At 37.1% G+C, this 21463-nt stretch overlaps 1 protein-coding gene across 4 annotated transcripts in view; it reads right to left on the bottom strand.

Annotated features, from left to right (window-relative positions):
* sema5ba (sema domain, seven thrombospondin repeats (type 1 and type 1-like), transmembrane domain (TM) and short cytoplasmic domain, (semaphorin) 5Ba) overlaps window positions 1-21463 on the bottom strand; it is a 136092-nt gene that overhangs the window by 99639 nt on the left and 14990 nt on the right. For 2 of the 4 annotated variants that reach the window (XM_084421703.1, XM_084421706.1), the window contains exon 2: window positions 12313-12384. The exons of 1 other annotated variant lie outside the window; for it this stretch is intronic. The gene's annotated coding sequence lies outside the window, so the exon portion shown is untranslated. Of the gene's footprint in view, window positions 1-12308; window positions 12385-21463 lie in introns of all 4 variants that reach the window. One more of the 4 variants, XM_084421704.1, reaches the window with a different exon arrangement.

The raw sequence follows: 21463 nt of genomic DNA, 5'->3' as shown, positions 1-21463 counted from the left end.
CAGCTCTTTGAGAATCAATAATTCTTTGGAGGCCGCATATCATGCAAGGCTTGTCATTTCTGCCATATTTTACAGCTGAGAACAAAGGAAAATTAATGTTACAAGGAATAAGATCTCTTAATGGTGGCTGCACCAGTAACTTGGATGGAAAGTAAATTACAATAATTTACTATAGTTCAGTTTAATTAGGAGGAAAAAAAGGCATCCGTTGAATTCCTTTTTAATTGGTATAGGATTTCACAACATGATTTCTTGTTACCAGAGTCCTGAAGCATGACTGGGCTTTGTACCAGGAAATGAAAAGCAGCTGATAATCGTAGCAGACTCAAAATAGAACAACAGAGCTGATATTGGATAAGCTTGTTAGAATTACCATTAAATCTTTTCCTTCATTAAATCACAGACTGATGCCTGTTTTGTGTGGTGACTATTTCAGGTTTACCTTTTTGCATCTGATTTCGGATTTTTTTTATACATTCTGATTCCAAGTATTATATTGAGTCACTAAGTCAGATCATATTTTCTGAGCTTGTCATATTATTATTATTTATTTTTTTTATTATTTGAACTGAACGATTCATTGGTGCATGTACTGTATATTCCAATAAATAGAAAAATGTCATCAGATAATCCAAATGTAGTAACTTGTTTTTCCTCTGAAAGAACTTTACTTTTAATTTAGTAATTAGACAACAGTATATGTAGGCATTGTTTTAGCAAACTCGCCTTTGGTCCGGCTGAATTCTGGTCCGTAATGCCCACTTTTCATAAACCATATTGCTAATTCTGATGAATAAAATCAGTTTCAGCCCTATAGTATACACAAATAATGATACATAAGGTATAGATGCATCATGAGGATCAGTGGAAAAAAAGAAAAACAAAATGCAGTTGAGCTTGTTTACAATGTCCTGACCTACAGTAGTCTTCAATGGGTGTATTTGTATAAATATTAGTGCTGTCAAATTGATTAATCGTGATTAATCCCATCTAACATGGAAGTTTTTGTTTATATAATATATGTGCGTATATATCATTATATATATATACTGTATATACAGTATATAAATATAATACATTCATATACATTATATAAATGAAAACTTTTATGTTAGATGTGATTAATCACGATTAATTGATTTGATAGCACTAATAAATATCAAGTAGTCTGATTTTTTCTTTTTTTAGGAGTTTTTTTGTTTTGTTTTGGCTGCATCTAGTTTTCCATTATAAAATGACTTCTGAGAATCTTTAAAAGCATTTAAGAATCAATTGAAAATCTACTTCTAATTCAACGCACCTCTGACTCGGATAGAAACTTACTTCACTTTGTAAACAACATTCTGCCTAACTGGATAACAAACGTGACTCCTTTCTAAATTCAGGTAGTTCACACCATACATTATATGACTAACCTTCATGACCTGAGACTAGGGAGTTGAACATGCTGTAAAGATTATCCTAATTAAGGTACATTCCTCTCTGTAGACATTCATAAAAATGCTAGAGAGCCATTGTGACATTTAAATCAAGATCCGGAAGCTGAGAACTATGACCTTGTATAACGGTCCATATTAAAATAAACTAAGGTTAAGACATCTTTTCTGCCAGTTGCCTTCACTGAAGCTAAAGCGGATTCCTGCATAGCACAAGCCTATTGTACCTTTTTAACTGGTTAAAAATCAACCCAATCTTTTACCCTCCAACCCAGAAAGAAATTAGAACTGTTAAAAATGAAAATTTGTTGGAAATGATGTGGTTACGAGATGTGGTGGATGGCATTTCATTTGTACCATTTTACAGAATAATTAGTGGTGTTTGCTTTGTTTATTCAAACCTCTAAGTATCAAACTAACACACTTAACTGGTTTGTGCGGTACAGGCATGAATACCCCAATTAGCGCAGAGAGGTGTGCTATTACTTTTCTAAGTAATCAGACTCATTATATTTGCCTGGTGGGCAATAAAGCAGTTGAAAAAAAACCTTAAACTTAATTTATTTGGAAGGACCTGAGCCATATCTACAAGCAGAATGTCAGAGTTTTGCAGAATGTCAAATTTGCTAATTTGCCTCGGACCAGTAATCAATCACCTAGCAACAACCCAAAAGCATTATGGTGGTGAGCACAACCAAGCATTTTCATAAAAAATTTTAAAATCATATCACAGTTTGATTTTATAAATAGTTCAGGAAAAAATTTGAATCAATAGGGTACAATGGTGCTAAAGGCACACCTTAAGAAAAAATTGTTTTTCACTACACCCATAGTGTATGATTGCAGGAAAAAAAAAATTTATTGAACATTTATGGAGCAACATATTTTGTGTGAAAATAAATCTTAAAAGTGGTTTATTTTGTTTAAAAATCGTATAAATGTATGATGTGGTGAGGGGGGCTTGATTGGAGTATTGATACAAATTAGCTAATTAGCTATAATATGTTTTTAATAATGTCTAAGTTAACACTTGTTCAAAACAATCACTTTAGCAAAGTTTGTACAATTTTCTATTTATTTTGATCAATAAAAAAAAAATAGATAAATATACTGTCATTAAAATGTTAACATAAAAATATATTTAAAAAATACAGAAACAAAATTATTTTGAAAAGTAAAGATTCTGAAAGCATTGAATGAGATCCCCTAATAATTTTATATAGATTACAGTAGTATTTTACGATATGATTAATATCGTTTTTAAATAATATGGTTTCATTATAAATATGGTGATTATCTCTAAGGAGGACACCTAACTTAATTTATGATATTTACCCTCTGAATCTAACCATGTCATGTCAATAAATGTAAAAGTCAGCCGGCTGTTTATCATCATGCTAATTATTGTGTCTTTTTACCCCAAATACCATACTTTTACATATTCTTCCGCTATAGAAAAACTGTTGCTTTATTTACCTTGAACAAAACTGAAATTCATTAAGAAGGCCTTTATCTCCAAATATATTAAATAATACAAAAAAAACATCAAATATTAGATCAACTAGCACAGGATCAACTTTGCTCTGCTACCCGCGATCGCGTCAAGGATCCGCCAAATGTCCATGTGCATCTTGAAAAGCGGATGTTTTGAGAAAGTGCTGGGAAAGGGAAAATAAAATCAAAGGCACCTTTTACCCCGGGGCGCATTTAGCCCCATTGTATCCTACAACATACACAGGTGGTAAGCATTCAATTGTAAAGTATATAACTAGATTTGGTTATATCTAGTTTTTTGTAAAATGGAGGAGTATATCATTGCAACACAAATTAAAACTCTTCCATTTCCAAAAAATGTCTGCACTGCATTCAATGTCTAAAAGCATAAAAGATATTTGTGTGTATATGCCACACTTCAAGAACAAAAGAAATGCCGTGAGATCCTATCATCTCATTGAATCTTTTAAGACTCCCTTCCCTTTCCTGCTCAAGCTCACTTCACAGAGATAGACATGTCCTACCTGTTTGCCGTGTCTGAGGCCGAATACTTCAAAAAACTAATAAAAATAGATTCTGAGAAGACAGGCTGCTTTAGAAGCCTTTGCTTCGACTAATGGGGCTTCATGACAGCCCGTAGGATTATTCATTATCATTCCAATTTCTGAAACTAATGCCTCGATGAGCCCCTTTCATTCCAAGAATGAACTCTACAGGTGAACAAGGTAAAAAATATTCCATTTCCCCTTCGCCGCTGTGAAAATGGGGCTGTGACTGAATGCATGTAGAGGCAGTGTTAATCAGAGCCATTGTGCTTCAAGTGTAGTAGAGAGAGACACAAATCATGAAGTGGACTATAATTGAGGAACATAATTCAGTTATTTAAATTCCAATCTTTACCTCTTATCTGACATTAAAAGGAATCTTTAGCAGCATTTTCATTAGGATCCTAAAATAACAGGATACAGCTCATTGTCTCCTGCTGCTTCCTTCTTTTTTCATCTTCATCAAAGAGAGTGAACGCAAGCCGCTGGACGACTTCCAAAAGAAGGATCACAGTGTACAGGAGAGGCCAGGTCTATAATTGGGTAAAGGACTGACTGGCTGCTCTAATCCCCCTCCTGAATCATTAAAGAGAAAAACACAATTGTGCAAGTAATTGATGACTAGTTTCGGTCTGTTTTTCCCACATTTTCTAAGAACTGTGCATGGGGCGTCCTGAGAACGAGTAGCTCTGGACACAATGTTGATAACCCTGCAGAAAAGACCAAAATTGTTGACACATATGAGTTTTGGATGCTTGTGTTCAGACCTCTTTACAAGCTAAACTTGCTTGGTCAACTAGCTTAAAGACTGCTTCTTTACAAGCCTAAAGGCAGTGGATCTCAACTCCAGTCCTGCTGACCCACTGCTTTGTACATTTTATTGGTCTTCATTATTTAACACACCTGATTCAGATCACCAACTCGTTTGGAAAGAGTTCCATGAACTAAACTGAGGCTGAATCCGAAATCACCCCCTATACCCTCAAATAAGGCATTATTTGAAGGGACTGCCATTTGTAGCGATGTCTGAAACCATAGTGGACGTTATTAAATGAACTCATTCTATCCCACATTGCACAGCAATAACAGGTGTACAGCTGATGTACAGTCAACGGCTGTCCGAACTCGCTCACTCATTTTCATTCACTCCTTCAAGTGAATGCAGGGAATAGTAATTGAGGGTTTAGGGGGCGATTTTGGATTCAGCCTGAGTGTCAGATAAGGGAGACATGCAATATTTGTAGGACCGGAGTTGGGAACCACTGCCTTATGGTGTGGACACATTATCGAAATTTTGCAGACAAAAAAGCCCATTGTTCATTGTCTTTTATCAATAGTGTAGCAATGTATGAAGCACAGCTTCAGACCAAGAAGCTTTCTGTTGGTCAACACATAAATACACAAACAACTTGAACTGGTGGCGAAACCAGCGTGGGGAAATCTTTCGCCATCACGCAAAATTCCTGATTACATCGATTCCTATTGAAATTACTGGATTTCGCACATGAAAATTCACCAAAACAAAAGGTAGATAGTGACTGCTCCTTAACAGTGCACTATAATGGGCATCATAAGGACATATTTGGCTAATTATTTTAACAATGGTATGTCAAGTTAAAAGTGTTTGAACTCATTAAAATGCATCCCACTGCTCCAGACTGAAAGTCACCATGAAACGCTGACTACGTTTACATGCAGCCAATAACCCGTTCAAAACCGGGATATTAGCAATAACCCGGTCGCGCACGGCCATGTAAACACCGGCAAAAACCCGGATATGCTCATATCCCGGTTTTTAAAAACCCGGATATTTCCCCTGGGGTACCCCTTTTCTAACCCGAATATTTGGTCATGTAAACGCGTATCGGCATATCCCCATCAAAAGGAACATTGATTTGTGTTCTGCGCATGTTCTATTCGCAAGGAATCTTGGTCTTTTGAGTAAAGACGGCGCATTCAAAAACCCGCGTGCAGTATACCGGAAGTAAACAAGAAGTAGAGGTAAACATGGCGAGACGCAGCACAGCAACACACTTTTGGAGCGAGAAGGAAAGCGCAAACAAAGGCGATCACTATCTGCCCCGACCTATTCATTATCCGCGTGTTGCTGCTGTTGTTGTTGTCTTTGGATACAGGAAGAAGAATTGGAAATGACGCATATTGCGTCTTAAGGTTGTCCGTACGTCCTGACGCTAACCGTGCGTCGCCGTTTACATCGGGATATTCCCAACTGATTACAAATTCCATGTATACAGGAGTAACTCTCTCTGCTCACGCATGTAAACGGGTTATTCCGAATGTTTCAGAAACCCAAATAGTGACCCTAACCCGACCATAACCCGGATATTGGCTGCATGTAAACGTAGTCAGTGTTGAACTGTTGATGAAAATAACCCCAAGAGCATATTTGATATTTTGATATTTTATAAAACGATAACATCAAGTTTTATTGTTATTGAGTGAATTATACCTTTAGGTACAGTATTAAACAATATTTTCATATGTCCTGTACTTTAAAAAAAATTATTTTAAAACAAACACTTAATATCATGATCATGATCCTAGAGCCATACATACCATTCAAAAGTCTCTTTAAAGCTACACTGTGTGATATGTTCCCCCATCTAGCGGTGAAATTGTATATGACTACCCAGTGAATATTAGTTTCTTTTCCTTTAAATTCCCAGGGCGTTTTAACTCCTACGGTGGCCGTATTATTCCAAGATTAACATGGCTTCCAGTTCGACTTCGCAAAAATTGCGCCTTTAAAACTATTCATCACCTGTGATCCATCGCAGCACAGATTTATGTTACAAGGTAAACAATACTTTTCACCATTGACGCGAGGAAAAGTAACGCAAGTTATACTAGATGTCGTTCTGGTGTTATGCACAACCATGCTATGGTTAGACAAGCAACTATAAAACTTCGAATTTACACACATAGGCTGAATTACCAGTCGAGAAGAAAGCAGGCAACTTCGGCGTCCGTTTTAAAATCTTTGCTCCTCATGAGCTCTTTCCATCTGGGAAAAGTTACTCCAATATTGACTTTGGTCTTGCTGATTTGCCTGTCGCGTTGACGTTTTAATTCTCTCTTTCGCTTCCTTGGCGACTCTGCTACATGTCCTCGAAAATAGGAGTTATCCTCCATCTTCAGGAATCTTTCAAATCTGCCGGCAGTCGCGAGTAATCTCCCCCTCGCATTCGTCACGGTGTCACTGAGTGTAAAACGCGAAAGGCGAAGCTTGAATTTCCAGGTATGTCCCTCTTTGGCGAATGTATTTTCAAGATGGAGGGGCAACATGGCTTCCGCCCATAGCTTCCGCCATTCGAGCGACTCGCTCGTATGTATTATAAATGGCAGATTTTACACTTACGAGAATACTTTATTAGTTGGTGGAAGTAATTACACATGAATGAGCACATATACTTTTGATAGAACAAAGTGTTTTTTGCTAAGAATCAACTTAAAAAGTTACACAGAGTAGCTTTAAAATTACAGATCAACTGTACAACGTTCACATCCCATTCAATATACTGCAGAATTAATTATTTGTTTTAGTCTATGACTGCATACTAAGCCTATTCACATCATACTGATAATTACTGAAATAAATCCAAGAGGAACATATTGTAGTTAAATCGAGTGAACTCTCTTGACAATTTTTTTTTCTATTAATTTTCTCCTTGACAAGTCATTTTGGGGAGGGCGCGCATTATGTCACCTACTATGCCCACTCCTGGCATATGTGGCAAGCGCAAGAGATGTTTCAGAATTAATCAAATTAGAAAAGTCTTTTGGAAAGATGTGACTTGTAAATATGATCATTTTGCATAAGCCTAAAATATTTTCCCTCACAGTGCAGATCTCTCCTGAGTTTAACTTCTGAATCATGACCCAGAAAGCAAGCCACCCCGCCTCTTCAACCCAGCAGCAAATCATTCCAGCAAGCTTCCACTGGAGGCCTATCTCAGTCCTTTCCCTCAGAACCACACATCCACATTCATCTTAGAAAACATTTCACAATGTTTGAGTGATTTCTCCACTGAACATTGTAAAAACATGTGCAAAAACATGCTCATAAATATCACTGTCTCCAAAGTTACATTTAAGAATGCAACTATTCTTGCATTTCTATGGATTAATATGCTTATCAGACACAATCATGCGCTCTACTGAATAAGAGCATATAAGAATTATAAGAGAGATCATTTTATCTCTCTTATAACGGTCAACCTCAAACAATGAAAGCAGTCAACTTAATTAAGACAGATGCATAGTCTCGCAGAGCCAGACTTTTGAGTATCTGCATAAAATTGAGTCCAGTTTCCAGCTAATTCTGGACAAGAGACATGAAAGTGACCAACCACAGGTTTTTTTTTCAGGTTTTTTTTTTTACATGCCGTTTAGGATCTCAAATAGGTTGTGTGAAAATTAATTAAAACTAATTTAAACAACTGCACAGCAGGGTTTGTCCAATTTGTAATTTGCTAATTAAAAATACCAAGACAGCAAAAATACAGTAAAACAGTAATATTGTGAAATATTATTAACAATTTACAATAGTTGTTTTCTTAGTAAATGTTAATTTTACTTTACTAACTATTTTTCAAAATATTATTTCTTCATGTCACGGAAAAGCTGAATTTCCAGCCGTCAATATCACATGATCCTTTAAAGAAATCATTCTAATATGCTGACTTGGAACTCAAGACACATTTAAAAATAAAAGCTTTATATTAAAATATGCTTTATATATGCTGTTCTTTTGCTGTTCTTTCAAAAACTCTTATCACAACCGTAATAAGAAATGTCTCTTGAGCTCCAAATCAGCATATTAGAATGATTTCTAAAGGATCATGTGACACTGAAGACTGGAGTAATGATACTGAAAATTAAGCTTTGATCATATTTGAATGAATATTCAAATAGAAAATTGTTATTTTAAATTGTAATAATATTGCACAATATTACTGTTTTACTAAGTGCTTTTACACTAAGTGCTCACACTAAACAAAAAAAAAAATCTTATGCCGCTAACATGGAAAAAAAACAGTCAATACCTGTGATTAGTCCTCAGTAATGCATCAACCTAGAACCTGGTGTCAGATTTCTACCAGCAATATGCATCTGACAGTCAGCAAATGGACTTTGGGCAGTCCGTGGGCAGCCCGTCTGAGGTCAAGACTGGAGACAGAGTAAATCAGTTAAAAGTCATAAGGGAGAGAGAAAGTGGGGAAAGGGCAAAGAAAGGTGAGCACAATGAGAAAAGAACAAAAATTGGGGAGTAGATTTATGTTTCCACGGCTGCTCGAATCCCAAGGAGCATTAGCTGAACTCATGAGCTGTAGACAGCTAATCTTTTGTTATGGGGAAATAAACACACAATGTTAGCCACCGTTTTACAGCCGCTGATCCAAGGCGGATGATAAAAGATCCAGTGGGCCCAGACCACGCGGCTTAATGACCCTGAGAGCAACATACAATTTATTGGCTCTTGGTCCCCATCATCACTCCCTGCTACTAATTTATGAGGAGAGAGGGAACTGGACTCAATATAAGAGAAACTATTTTACAGAACGACTAAAAACTGCTTTAATAGCACAAGTTCTGGCTCTCTTTCTCAAGGTTTCCATCTTGTAAGTAATATATGACAACATGCTTGTCCTCGTTGTTTATTCTGCTTGATTTATGAGACTCCGTCAACAAAGGAATATTCCATGTAGCTGTGAACAGTTGCATCATGTCTTACAAAGAAAAAAAGTTGCACTGAATTAGGATGTAGGTCATTATGAATGAGAGCCATTAAAACAATGAGTTAACTATTAAAATTAATGGGTTAATTAATTGCCATAGTCCTAAAATCTTCAGCAAAACCATGTGTGGTAAGAATCCACTGGGAGTCACCTAATTCTTCTCATTGTAATTGGGTCCAGCTACAATATTACCGCCCCTAAATTCCAAAATCCACAACCCAAAACAAGCAACTCCACCTCTTCCCTTCCGCAGAGACCAAAAACATCACAAGCATGGCTAGTTCTGCTAAGATATTCCAGCTCTACACAGATGTTTCACTTCTCTGCCTGGACAGTTGTCAAATCGATCTTAATTGGTTTGCATTTGAGGAAATGGTTGTTCTTCAAGCAGTACTTTAGGGAATTTTGTCATGGCTGCCTTGTGGCCGAGCTCTCTACCGTACGGCCCCTTCTGCCTGGTGTGAATGGCTCCTCTGTGTGACCAGCCAAGGATCTGCCAGGGGGACCCTCTCTTTGTTAGGTGAATGGGCACAGCTAGACCATCTTAAGGCACACTAATGTACCATGGCTGGACCACAAAGAGTGCGTAGTAATTTGCCAAGCATAATGGCACGTCTTTAATTCGGCCGAGGGGGAAACAGACCCTTAAAAGCGAGCTTACAGATGAGGAGTCCCATTCTAGTTCCTACTCTATTCATATCGTAAAAGGGCTTGTTTTCTTCCGGCTCATTGTCATCCTGAACCAAATGTCGGCAAACAACGGTGGGTCGAAATTAAAACAACGTGGCAGCTCCTGGACTCACTAAACGGGCCCAGAAGACCATAAACATAAACAAAAAAAGTGAGTCTTCTCAGGAAGGCACAATGATTGAGACCAGCTGCTAAAATGATGTCATTTAGCGGGATTAAGTCACTGATGGAATAAACTTTAGGAGGAAGATGCAATGTAGTAAAAAATATACCTAACACAGAAGGGGGAAAGAGCAGTATGTGCTTGGGGACACAGAGGGTTGGAACCCTGGCTGACCGATCAGAGAACCTGGTGAGTGGGAAAGTTGCCTTAGTGCTCAACATCCAGGTGTCTGGCAATTCGTTATCTTCAATCCCCAGACAACCCTAAAGTCAACTCCAAAAGGTGCTGGATGAATCTTTAAACACTCACACAAGCCACATTTCACCCAAAGTTTAGAAAAAAAACTTTTGCAAGAAATTTTGTTTAAAGAAAATAAAAACTATATCAGGACCATTGAGACTCTCATTACCATAATGCAATATTTTTCTTATTACTGTAGTGCAAAAAAAAAGATTGATTTACATTTTTAACTATTTATACATCATGGTATAGTAGTGTCTATTATAATACCTTTATGTAGATTTAAATAGAAAAACATTGTCTTCAGGAAAATCTTATTCTCATAACTATATTGTAAAAAATATTTATGCAACATCGTAGTATTTATTATAATACCAATAACTTATGTAGATTTAAAGGTACGGTAGGCAATTTTTTATGAACACTTTTTGTTAGAATGGTTGAAACTCTCTTCACATCCTAATAGCAATTAATAATAGAAGTGGTCTAAATATTAAAAACGCATACATATATCTTCGGTGGAAGTCTCAGGACCAAAAAATATTTGTGCAATTGCATTCGGTTGAATACAATGATAGGATTCCCTACCTGCCTGTTTTGGAAACATTTGTATTTCCAAACATCTGCGACACCCTGCTCGCGCAGACAGCCCACGTCATCAACGCGTTCTGTAAGGCTATGCAGAATTGAAGACAGACAATCCATATAAACGGATATCCATATAAAGGGATGCTACATTGTTAGGCTACGTAAACAATCGCTATATTGATGGTCAATTCAGACAGCAACCAGCCCTCCAAAAGCAATCGCTTGGAGGCCATACAGAAACTATTATTTATATATCTTGACAACAAACTCTTGAGTGTTAGTGTATTCTTACTGTAATAGGCGAAATATGACTTGGACTTTTTGTTGTGAGCTTCATCCAGCTCTACAATTACTTGGGAAAGTCAAGTAGTCAAGGGACTACATCTACCCTTGCTAATGACAAAAAATCAATTTCAGTGAGGCTTCTTCACAGAATTTGGTACTTTCACACAGACATAGAAAATGAAACATGAAAAAGACCCTGGTGATTTGTCAAACACATCAACATACAAGCTTTAATTAGCTTACAAACAGCCAATTAAATATGTCAGCCTCTCTTACAGTTTCTTTTGAAGAAAGGAAAAAGAGCCTCAGGCTGTGCTGCTCCATAAATGGCTGCAATGAAAGTTTCAGCCCTTTCTCTGCCAGAACGCTCCTTTTCAAAACACTCAATTTCTGACATAGAATAAAGGGATTTGACTTGAAAGGCTCCCTGACTTTGTCCACGGTCACAGAGACAGAGAAGCAGAGAGCGAAGAGCGTCGGGGAGACAAAAACAAAGGACAAAAAGAAGAAGGAGAATAGGAGGACAACCTCATACAGATTCTCCAGGAAGACTGGAGATCTCTATTATGACTTTTGAGTTCCTGTTAAAGAAAGCTGTACTCAAGTATGAAGCAGATGATTGAAAGTGGAAGTTTTTTTCGTCAAAATTAACAAATAAAACATAGCAAATGTATACTAAATACTAAACTTTCTGAATGTTGATGAATGGCCGATAAATCTAAATCTAAATTACAAAAACAAATGTCTCCCCATTAAAAAAGGCATGTCCAAAGCACACAATTATAATGTTCTCTTTATAATTTGATGTAGCATATATGACAGACTTGCGCTGCACATTGCACTTAACCATATTTTCCTTTTTGAAGTTATTTCAATCAATTCAAAACCATCATAGCGAACAGTGCGCATCTGAAGTGTCTCAGCTGAAGGAAATAATCCATTGTTTATCGACCTAAATATATCGGGCAAATTTTCCAATAACATTAAAAATGAACATATATCGCCCGATACCGATATGGTGGCCGATATATATCGTGCATCCCTAGTTTCTCATGTTTCATTTAGATAATGGCATCTGGCAAAGTGTATAAAGCAAGCAGAAACCTACTTACAGAGGCATCACGAGCATGTCATCTTCGAAGCTGCAGGGCTATTGCAGAAATAGGTGGCAATCCTTCTGAAGCCTTTGGAGAGAGAATCAGAGGAAGCACACAAGTGTTATATTTAGTGCCAATTTAGTGGTAGAAGGTATGCATCACCCACCACTCTTAAAAGTAAATGTACTTTATTGACATTGATGGTTCCATGAAGAATCATCCATAGAACCTTTCCATTACACTAAAGAATCTTTGTAGTGGAAAAAGGTGCTTCAGATTATTCAAATGTTCTTCACACTAAAAAAAATTGTTCTTTTAGAAACTGTTTACTGAAAGGTTCTTTGGGGAACCAAAAATGGTTCTATGGCATCGCTGTGAAAACCCACTTTTGAAATATTATTCTTAACGGTGTACACTCATAAAGAAACCACTAACTCTTTCAGTGGAATAGAACCCGAGGCCCTGGAATGCTGTTAAAAAGGAGATCGGAGCACAGCTATTACATTGGGTTTTGTATGCTGCACCCCTATGACCTGCATTATTTACTTGAAGTACCCCCTGAGATTAAGTAATACATTAGTAAGAACCACTAATGATCGTTTCCATAGAGTTTTTTCAAACTTTCTTACTACCCTTTACCCTATCCTGGGGTGCGTTTCCCGAAAGCATCGTTAGCCAATGTAACCCCTCTCACCCGAGTCCTTCACACCCCGCTCCGTGCGGGTCTCGAACCCGGGTCTCCGGCGTGAGAGTCAGGCGCTCTAACAAGGAGGCTAAAGACTGCAGCCTCTAGCGTCTGTCGCTAGAGCGCCTATTGAGATCAGAGGAGTGAGGTTTACTCACACAGCAACTACCAGCTGGCCTCCGTTACACCAACTATGGTCGCAAGTTCCGTCGTTATCAGCATAGTTCAACGATTTAGTGTTTCCCGAAACCATCGTTCCAACGAACGTTCGCAAACAGCATCGCAAACTTGTGTGGTTGGAACGACAGCTCTCGAGCTGTGGTTAGAAGCATAGTTTCTAGTTTACATGAGATGTAGACTGAATAAATCCTTATCTTTAGCAAAATAAGCAAGCTGACATTCAGTACAACCCATGGTATTTATTTAGAATACATACAAATGTAATTTACGTCTTTTAGTTTGTCAAGAGATTTAAAGCACCGTTTTTGAAGACTGCGCATGTGCGAACGTGCTCTACTATGTAAGAACGAGCCAAATATTGAGTCTGGTAATAAAGCAAAATAACTGAGAAAAATTAGAAATGGTCTTCAAATGCCATGTCTGTAGCTTATATGACAAAATAGCGTTAATTCGATCTCAAACAGATTAATTAAAATAAGTTATATTAGTCCACCACGTGCGAGACGTCATAAACCAACGTGGTTGAACGATACTTTGCGACATACGGTTTCGGGAAACAATGGTGACTAGCTAGTTGATTTCTCCAACGATGCATCGTACTATGGTAGTTAAGCAGCGAGCTATATAGTTGTACGGGAAACGCACCCCTGGATGTCCACTGTTTAACAAAAAGTCAGGGTTGCCAACCATCCCAGATACACACAACAATTCAAAAGTTTGGGGTCTCAAAGATTTTTTTTGTGTTTTCGGAAAAAGTCTCACGAAGGCTGCATCATTTTTATCAGCCATTATTCCAGTCTTCAGTGCCATATGATCATTCAGAAACCATTCTAATATTCTGATTTGTGGAATAGATGATGAATAGAACTGTATTTATGTGTAGCATTAAAACATTATATAGAACTGAATAAAGTATGAATTTCTTTCTAAAAAGATATAGTACAGACCACAGACTTTTGAACGGTACGATGCAATACGGATCATCTTGCATTAAAAGATGAAATGCTGCCATTTGTCCCGTATAAATATGGATGAAAAGACGAGACCCGAATACATGAAGTGCATGTCAAGCTAAGTTTGAAACATAAATAATGTTGAAAGTAAGAACGCTAAATATGAGATCAAGCAAAATGCTTTGAAAATGTCAATACAACTGATTAAAATTATATGATTACTGTTACTGTAAAATATAGTTTTAAAATTAAACAAAGCACATCTCTTAGGTGAATTCATGATGATATTAATTCATTGTCCAAAAGTTCAAGATAAATGAAACCTTTTTCTTGAGCTCTACTCCATTCTTATCAAACTGTGCAATTAAAAGTGCACTATGGAATCCCACAGCTTTGACAACATCAGTTTCTGTACAGATATGAGCAAAGCCCAGTTGTTCAGGACTTAATTAAGATTAGGAAGAGCAAAGAGAGAGGCCACTCCACTTCATAAGCCTCCACAGACCAGGCACTGGGGCTTTGTGCTCTCTTCGTCTAGCAAAGGTTAGTCCAGCATTGTATAGTGCAAAGCACAGAGTCGGAGTAAGACATCGGGCCAGAGTAATTAAGGAGTAAATAATGAAGCCCTTCAACGAACCCCTGCTCCTATGATCTGATTGGCCGGCGTGCCAAGGCATGTTCAATAAATCAATTAACAACTACTGAGAATTACTGCTTTAAAAGGTCACTAAAATCGAGACGTTTCAGCCACAGGCCGAACAACCTCAACATCCCCAGATTCCACAGGTGGCTTATCTTCCTATGTCCTTTTTTATGACACTCAATTATACTGCTTTTTTCTGTGCAGGCTTTAAAAATGAAATACCTTTTTCGATTACATTTTTTTATATCTTTATTAAAAAACATGCAGGCTTGCAGCTGGCAGGAGTGGATTATAGATCAGGTGGCCAATGAGGCCAGTGCCCCAGAGTCTCAGACTGCCAGGGGCCTTCAATGCCTCAGGACATGCTGTCCGAAATTGGAAAAGGAAGCTGAACCAGGGTGAAAATAGAGCAAGTTGACCACTAGACCCCCAGGGCTATAAATAGTACAATCTGGCCAATATTGGTCAATATTTTTATGTGGAACAAAACAGAAGATCCTTTGAAAATTTTTATTTTTTTAATAAAAATCTAGGGGGTTTCATGTTCTTTTGGACACTGTCGACCCTCATTTGAACAAAAACCGCAGAAACATTCTTTAAAGGGATAGTTCACCCAAAAATTTAAATTCTTTAGACCCGTAAGACTTTCGTTCATTTTCGTAACACAAATAATGATCTTTTCAATGAAATCTGAGAGCTTTCTGTCCCTCTATAAACAGCTACGCAACTGACACTTTGATGCTTCAAAAAGTTCACAAAGAGATTGTGAAACAAATCCATATGAATTGAGCGGTTAAGTCCAACATTTTCTGAAGAGAGATGATCGTTTTATATGATGAACAGATTACATTTAGGCTTTTATTCACATATAAACTTTCATCAACACACACATCAGTTGTGGTAAATAGAAACCCAAGCATGTTCGCTTGACGTGCGAGAAACAGTGAGGTTCATTCTTGTGTGTTACGCAGCATGTTTGAGCTTCCGCAAGAGCTTTTTTCTCGTGTCAATCAGGTTCCGTCGAGCTCCTGTTTATGTTTGCTGATCAGTGTTTATATGTGAATAAAAGCCTAAATTGAATCTGTTCATCATATAAAGCGATCGTGTCCCTTCAGAAAATTTGGATTAAACAGCTCAATTCTTATGGATTAGTTTTACGATCTCTTTATGAACTTTTTTATGTGTCAAAGTACCTTTCTGTCTATGGACGAACAAAAAGCTCTCAGATTTCATCAAAAAGATCTTCATTTGTGTTCCGAAGATGAACAAAAGTATTACGGGTTTGAAATGACATGAGAACTATCCCTTTATATAGGTTTAGAACGACATGAGATAAGTCAATTATGACAGAATTTTTCATTTTGGGTGAACTATCCCTTTAAAACAAAGTGGGATGGTGCCAAGGATGTCTTGGGGGACCATGATTTGACTGGCCGTTAGTATGGACTAACTTGCACTGCACACAATGTGAAAACTAAATGAGAATGTTAGCCTGGTATAAAATACATTGAATTATGTGCATTTCCTTAAAGAATTTCCATGAAATGCCACTAAAGAGCTATTCTATCAAACTGCTATAAATCTCTCGAGACAAATGAGTAATCGTGGTTAATGATATGCGATAAGCTTTGTTCAAGGGTCTCTTTGGGTACTATCAAGTTTAAGGTTACAATTCATAGCTTTACCATTTAATGCTTTTTCACAGCTGGAATAAGCCCAGGAAAATGATTCATTAAAGGATGACTAAATGAGGCTTATGCTAATCACCATGTTGAATGCGACGAACTGCACACTGTGGTAGGAATACGATGTGCCGGCTCAATCTTAAGCGCGTTGTTGCTCGGGTGGGGGATGGCAGTGCACTGTGGGCGTACTCTCCAAACAACCAGGTGTTCACTGTGGGATAAACATTTGCTAACAGGCTCCAACAAGATCCCCAGGGCCCAAGATTAAGGGAGTCTAGCGAGCAACAGATTCAGAATGCTGCTGCAGGTGGGAAGGAGGGGGTGAGGCAAGCTTTGGTTTGATCTCAGAGTTTTAATTTGCCTGTGACTGTAGCCAAATGATTGTGTCGCTTCAGCAGTAGTTTTTCCGGGAAGATGATAAAAGTTGCTCCTTGCATGTCTTGTTCAACCTACTGCTGGCCTTCCAGCTCTGAATGAGTATAAACTATAAATAAATATTGAAGTGGTTGCTGTTACACCAACAGTTTCCCTTAAAAAAAAATATATGGCAGCGCTAACCTAAGCCGATAGCTCACAAATATTTATAAAGCTACACAGTGACAAGGAAAAGGAATGAAGTTTTATTAAATGCTATACATTTCTAGGTTTAACATTATTTGTCATTCAGATGTTCCACTTAAAAAAAAAAATGCAGTTTTTTGACCACTGAAAATATGTACAACTTAATTTACTAAGGAATTTAACCTTAAAAATATGGATACCAAAAGAAAGTGGTCCCACTTTAAATTGGGTGTCCTTTACTACTGTGTACTAACATTTAAATTAGTCATTTGATACAATGCACTTATTGTTTACATACATGTTTTTACATTGTATTTATATTAAAAAAAAATACCTGCGTGTAATTACATCTGTAATTACTTTGTTATAACATCTATAATTACACTGTTGACCCTTCCCTTACACCTTAACCCATTCCACCAAACCTGTCCCTAACCTAATCCGTATCCCACCTCAGTAAGAGCAAAAGTGTTTTGCAATAAAACATGAACACAATAAGTACATTGCACTTATTTTTTGATGTACATAGTAGTTAGACACCTAATATAAAGTGTAACCAGAAAAGTTTGTTAAAAAACTAAATATAAAAGGATATTAAGGGATCTTTAATACTTCTTGAGTTACAAATATTAACAAAAAAAATATTAACAACATCAAAAATGAGCCGGCGAAGTTTTCAAAATTTGGTTGATTTTACACGGAATGACCCTATAATGTAAAGGAAATATAGGCAGTATATAAGGAAACAAAAAAGAAATATATAAGTATATAGCAAATTTATGAACAAACACCAATGGAAAATACTTTTTGCCGCCACATGTACCAGCAGTAGGGCTGTCACTTTACGTTCGAAATTTTTTGCACAATCGCTCGGACCAACCAACACAAGTTTTGAAAACGAAAATAGGGAATCGATTTTAACCAAATATGTACACTTAATTTTAAACGCATTAAACACATAAAAAAGATAGATGTAACAAAACTCACAAACAAGCAGAAAAAGAAAATAAAGAATTCCGAAAGTGCAAAATTCCCACCAATTTTACGTGCCTATAGTTTCAATCGGCCAATTGAGGACAACGGCGATCAACCTGTGCAACATGAGAGACGAGTGATAACCCCTAATAACTTGAGGAGTTCGATATGGAAGCACTTCGGGTTTTGGACTGTAGATCAAACTATGAAGAAGCACAAAGTGGTATGCAAACTGTGCGATCGTGAGTTCCCATATCACAGCAGCACTACAACTATAAGGAGGCATATGCAGCTTCATCATCCAGATAAATACAAGTGTCGGTTACGTAAAAAAAAAACACATGGCCTGTTCTGAAGTAAGTCCATTTAAAGTTTCATTTTTTAACAGTTGTCTGTAATGGATTGAATCATTACGTAAAATAATTTTGGAGATTTTTGAATAGCCTAAATCATAAATGCAGCCCTGTTGTAGACTGCGACAGATGTTTCTAGTCCACTGTCTGATTTGGAGAATGTAGCGGCCCTGCGTGTTTATCCTACACAAACTTCACGTTCAATGTAGGCTAGTCCTTCAGACATTTCTAATCGTAAACACAGCCATGTTGAAGCCTCCAGTAATGTTTTTCATTGATGTTATGGCAGTCCACTCTGCTTATTGTTTTTCGAGAATGTTGCACTCCTGTTTGTCATTGTGCACGAAACTTCACGCCAATAAATCATCAGAAATATTGCTCAATATTGCATCTCAAGCGCCCTCTTTACGTTCGTCCTAATGCCCGTTAGTTGTCCGTGGATTGGCCTATATTTGGCGTTGAAAATGGAAACGTCTTTAGAAAAGGAAAATCGATTTTACAATCGATTCAATGAACACTTATGTCTCAAAAATTTAACAGGATTCTTTCGCAAAAGTGACAACCGTAACCAGCAGGGGCAAACTTGACCATGCAAACCAACCAAACTCTGGCAGAATTCAGAACAGTAGGCCACATGTAAGACTATGCTAGTATGCAAATTCAGACTTTGACCATTTGGTTTGAGCATCCTGGCAAGTCGTGCAGAATTTTTTATTAGCTATAATCACATTAAGGGCTGAAAGCGTTAAGACTCATTTGGGCCATTCCATTTGATGTGTTCAGATCAGTCTCATTGACTCTCATATGTACGATTCATGAAAATGTGACCCAAGTGCAAACCACTAGAGAAATACTCTATCTCTGCAAGCGGCCTAAAGTCAATGTCACCCTCATTAAGAGCCCAAAAGGTTTCTGTTTTAATCATTAAAAAAAACATCCTGCAGTGAGCAACAGCGGGCAGCATCCATAGAAAGACGGCGAGGTAGAAACTAGGACGGTGTAAATGTCAATACTGCAGGACTATATGTTCTTGCACATCAATTTAAGTAAAACTGCATCACAATCCTGCAATGTTAGCTGGATCGACATGTTATGGTTTTTCATATGCGAATGTTAACACAGATGATGTTATACGAGTCATTTACAAACATGAATATGAACAAAAGACTGAATCTGAAGGGGGAAAAAACAGAACTGATCATTTAGACTATAATGTGAACATAGACATTGTCTATATCAATTGCATGAAGTCAGCAGGAGGCTGGGTATGCTAGACCCACACAAAAGGTAGCCAATGAAAGGCTAAGAGACGCGGCGGTCTAAAGCGAGGGGACCTCCTGGGTCGGCGGCCCAGTGTGACTGTGATCGGAGGAACTGCAGCTGCAGTAATTATACCTCCCACAGTGGATCCAATAACGCCCACCCCTGAATCAATGCAACAAGCCGTGGCACCACAAGATGGGTACAGTATTTGTCGACAATTTGTGCTTGACGTCTCAATTAGTAACATGCTATCTGTCAACAACATACTAATTACCGATATTTACTATAATATATTAATTTGACTACAACATCTGATTATGTCAGATTTCTTTAATTAATAGTGCACCAGTCTGAGAAAAAAAAAGAAATCTCTAAAGTTTGCCCCTTCCTCAACTGCTAGCTTAAGTAGCTCCTCAAAATTTCAGTTTAGAAAGTTTGAGAAGTTTGAGGTCGGTACAAAGTCTCTTTATTCTTATATCAAGGCTGCATTTATTTAATCAAAAATAAAGTAAAATAGTAATATTGTTAACATTTTAAATAACTGATTTCTATTTTAATATAATTACATTTTCACCATCATTACTCCTTCTAATGTGCTGATTTGGTGCTCAAGAGACATTTCTTCTTTTTATTATTATCATCAATGTTCAAAAAAGTTGTGCTGGAATAAAAAAAAAGTCCATGATTGGATGATTAATAGAACGTTCAAAGGAATCACATTTGTTCAAAATAGAAATATTTTGAAACATTATAAATGTCACTTTTGATAATGCATTCATTATAAAATTGTTAATTTCTTTCAACAAAAAAATCTTACTGTCACCAAACTTTTGAACGGTATTGTATTTTGTGGTTTTCTATAATGAATGCTTTTAAGGAAGAACTAATTACTGGATTTCACCATTTGGTGAAAGATACACAGAAATCAATTAACTGAAATATTTTCACAGATATTGAGGCACTCAAGCAAATAAGATATCAACAACCAGAATTGTTTATTCTATTTTCCTGGATAACTTCTGTGAAATAACCAGTATGTTACTTTTAGATCAAAACACATTTAGATTACAAAGTCTACAAATATTTCCAGCAAATATTTTTCATTAGTGCGCATTTTCATTTAAAGAGTTTTTCCATGTCAGCCTATTATTTTTAAAAGTATATTTCAGATAAACCTGCCACATGGTCAATGAATGACAAACCTTTGTCTACCTTTGTGGCTGTTTAGTCTACAGGCTGTTGTGGAAGTGGAACAGACTTTATGCAGATAGCAAAACATATGGCTACCCAAAACTACATCCAACTTGTTGAATATTTCTGATACATTTTCTTTACAGGCTTTCCAACTTGAACCATTATTTGTTTTGGAATTAATATGTATGCCCATAAAATTCTTATGGGCAGATATCCTATCAGTAGCAGAGTAAATAACATCCGAGGGAAATTACATTATATCACAACTACGCTGACAGCTAAATTATATACCCATATGTTTGAACTGCATAAAAAATTCCTCAGTAGACAGACACATGGATTCAAATTGAACGTGTCTTAGGAGGAAGTTGAAGTAATATATGTGTGACTGAAGAATTCCTGAAAGATTCCTGACAATGAGAGGGCATTCAATTCCAGACTAAATTATGAACAGGAATAGGACAGATTGCACGAGAACATAAAGTGAAGCATGCAAATACGGGATTTCACAGAAAGGTGCATTGGAATTGCTTGAGCTTTGCAGAGCACCTTAATGCCTAAAAAGTCTCCATTGTAGTCTTCAGCGCCCGTCTGTGCCGACCACATCAAACATCAACGACATCAAAAGCCGAGATCACAGCAGAGCATCTATAGCACTCAATGCCTGGTGCCAT

This window comes from Rutilus rutilus (genome assembly GCF_951802725.1).
Source record: "Rutilus rutilus genome assembly, chromosome: 10".
Classification (NCBI taxonomy): Eukaryota; Metazoa; Chordata; class Actinopteri; order Cypriniformes; family Leuciscidae; genus Rutilus; species Rutilus rutilus.
The sequence above is the reverse complement of the archived record's forward strand: the minus strand, read 5'-3'. Positions and strand labels throughout refer to the sequence as shown.